Below are 3,749 nucleotides of genomic sequence, written 5' to 3'. Positions count from 1 at the left end.
TGAAGAGAAACAAACATTTCTCAGATAAAGGAAACCCAAGGGAATTTGTTGCCACAGATATACCCAAGTGAATAGCTAGAGGGAGTTATTGAAAAAGTAAGGCAAGTTTTTTTTTTAAAGACTCCTCAAATATTTTGAAGAAGAGAAAAATATCCAAAGATACAGGTGCACTCAAGAGACTTCTTCCTCTCGAGTTTCCTAAATTTTATTCAACAAGAATTACCATATGTCTGATAAGATTGTCAATCTATGTAAAGAAGATATTCCTATCACCCATACTGTTCGAGTGAGGAGTAGGGAACTCAGAGGCAAGGAAGATCTCTAATGTATTCAGATTGGTAAACTGTTACCATTCGTAGGCTCCGGTTTGCCAGATGTGTACAAATACATCAAAAAAATGTGATAGATCAATCAAAGTGGAATCCTCATGGGGGGTTAGGAAAGGTGAGAAAGAGGGGACGTGAAAATTAAACTGAAGTTGCAGCCTTGAGTCTTCCCCCAGCAGTGACTGCATTTAGTAATGATCCCCAGCTCTAGTCACACAGCACCATTCCCGTTATCTTGATTGCATTTCTACATTTGCTCACATGTTCGTGTGCATACGCGTGTATCCGTGTGTATGTGGGGGAGGGGTGCTCATGCAGGTCACCAGACTCTCATGAAAGTGCTGGGACAACCTGTACTCGAGTTAGTGCTGAAACAAGATCCCAGAACTGAAGCTTGCTTCTGGCACTCACACCTACTCAGTGCGGGGCTTGAGGCTGGACCATTGGGCAGAGTGGTGGCTGCCTCCATTCACTGAGCAATCTCAATCTCACCAGTCCTTGTTTCCTGAGACACGTCTTTCTGTAAGTCTTCAGATGGCCTCACACACATTCTGTATCCCAGCCTGGCCTTGAACTCATGGCTGTCCTCGAACCTCATCCTCCCTCACGCTGAGGCAAGTGTTACCATGTCCAGGTCCATGTATACAGCAGGAAAGCCAAAAACGTAGAGAACGTATTAGCGACTGTCTGGGTTCAGGGGTTGTGAAAAGAAGTGAGTGGTTAGAGCTATACAGAGGGTCCCCCCCAGTGTAGTGGCTGATGTTCTCATGCTAATAATACACCAAAAACCTGTTTGTGGTATCCCACACATAGGTAAAGGAAGCTTGCCCACAGTTGTCTCTGATTGGGTAATAGAGTTGCCAATGGCAATGGTTGGGCAGAAAGACAAAAGCAGGACTTTAGATTTCCCAGACAAGAGCCAAAGAGAATAGGAAAGAATTGCCATGACAGAGAAGCAGAAAGATCTGACTTAAAGGCTTGCTGACCTGTAAGACTGTGGGGAAGTGGCCCCAGGAGCCACTCCCCTTATTGGATCTGTGGTAGCAGAGATCAAACATAGATTTAGCAAGTATTAATTCAAGAATACCTGAGGGGAATGTGTGCTAGCTGTGGGGAGGTTTGGAAGTGTCCAGCCATTGAGGTAATTAGGCATATTAAAACAAAGGTTGTGTGTGTGTGTGTGAGTGTGTGTGTGTGTGTGTGTGTGTGTGTGTGTGTGTATTTTCATCCAAGAATCCAGAAAGCTCTAGTGCCTGGCTAGAAGAGTGAGCACCCACCAGGAGACAGAGCAGATTAACAATTTGCTGCTACACCCAGAGACTTTGGCGGTGACACACCTAAATCTTGATCTGCAAGGTAGTGATATGAGTGTACCTGTGAGAAAATGACAGGAGTAGCTCCCTCTACACACACACACACACACACACACACACACACAAACTATATGTAATACAAACTATACACATACCACACACATATACTTACAAACTACATACACACATACATACAAACTACACATGCATACACATACAAACCATACACACCACACACAAACTATACACACACATATACATGCAAACCACACACACCACACACAAACTATATACATACAAACAGCACACCACACACAAACTATATACATACAAACCACACACACCACACACAAACTATATACATACAAACAGCACATACACCACACATAAACTGTATTCAATACAAACTATACAAAAACCATTACATGTAACTATACACTCATCCAGGAGCAAGTACTTTACACAATCTATACTCAGTACGAAGAGTACACACAGCACACCCAAACTATAGACATGTGCTATGTATGCAAACTACACATATGTGTGCAATACACAAATGCAACACACAGAAGCTATCTGCATGCGTGTGCATGTGTGTGCATGCATGTGCATGTGTGTGCGTGCGCACGCGTGCGTGCTCTGCAGCACCAGCAGCTCCTCAGCTCTGACGTGTAATAGAATGGCTGAAAAGAGTGACGATAAAGGCATCAAGGACCTCCCGCTGCTGTCCCTCAGCTTACTGAGAGACTAAAGTTTTCAATATATAAGTTTTTTCTTTTTCTTTTTTTAAAATTTACTGCAGAAAATAGCAGCCAGTTAGGGACCTCATTTTAGTATGCTGGCTCAAATATCTAGAGATAAGTTGGGAAAGGGAGAAAAAACTTTGAATCCCTGTCATCCCTTCCAGATTTGAGTTTGTTTTTGAGAACTTTCATGGGCTGTAAAGCCCTCATTTGGCCACGTTGAGGTTGTTTGTACTGGAAAAAAACAAATACTTGTGAGAGGCTGACCGGCTGCCCCCAGATTGCTCTGGGCTAAGCCTCAGAACACTTGTCCACACAAAGATTTAACCAGCAGTAACTACTCAGTGCAGTGAAGGTAAAAGGGGGGACTAACAGTGAGAAAAGCTTGACCCACAAAAAAACAGTACACTTTCCTGGGACTATGTGCTTTCCGATGCTCTGCCAGCAATGAGACTCAGTTTTGATATCAAGTTATGGGTGCTGAGACTTTCTGCACTTTACTCGTTTTCCGCTTGCAGGACCACGGAGATTCTAAGAGGGGACTGAGAATGGACTCAACTCTGTGGCTAGCTCTTGAGAACATTGTGTGTACCTATGTGCTAGTGAGGCTGCCTGGGCTGCCGTCACGGCAGATCAGTTACACTGCCCTTCCCGGGAGAAAGGGCAGCCATAAAATTCTCATACAAAAAGGGTGTCCAAGTGTCATTTGTCAGTTCCTACCCGTGTCACCGATTGTGCAAGAGGTTGTAGGTTTCAGCTGGTGCTGCCTGGCCCTCCTCCACTGTGATCCACTCTCTCCTTTGACAGAGGCAGCTGGCTCTCCTGTGTCCCATGTGTCTTCTCCGCAAGCAAAGTGTCTTGGCCCCTGGGAGATGCCCTGGACTCTCTTCATTGGTATTTTCAGGGAATTGGGTTCTTCTTTCTGTTAACTTTACAGTGGCTTAGAGAGAGAAAGGGGAGCCGTGGTGTAGCTGGGGCAGACACTTCTGCAGGTCTCCTTCTCTCCATTGCCCTGCTATTCCTTTCTCCCAAAAGGGTCTTGCCGAGGTCCTCCTGTGCAAGGAAGAGACTCTTCTTGTTGCAAGTTACTACTCACCCCGTAAGTTCATGGATGTCCCTGAGAACAGAGAATCTGTAAGATGCAGTCTATGGCTCTTTCCTGAGCTAGACTTAAGCTTCAATAGAGGACAGCTGTGTGTGCAGTGAGTGGTATGGTATCAAGTCCAAGGGGGCGGGGAGAGGAGGAGGGAGGGGAGGAGGGGAGAGCATGTACTGGGGGACAGTGTCTCTCACACTTCCTGTGTCTCTGTGATTCCTCTGGGATATAGAGTCCCAAATTCCACCTCAGGAGCATATTTGGCCCTGGA

The sequence above is a fragment of the Rattus rattus genome, chromosome 8, assembly GCF_011064425.1.
Source record: "Rattus rattus isolate New Zealand chromosome 8, Rrattus_CSIRO_v1, whole genome shotgun sequence".
In the NCBI taxonomy this organism is placed as follows: domain Eukaryota; kingdom Metazoa; phylum Chordata; class Mammalia; order Rodentia; family Muridae; genus Rattus; species Rattus rattus.
This window is presented reverse-complemented; position numbering follows the sequence as displayed.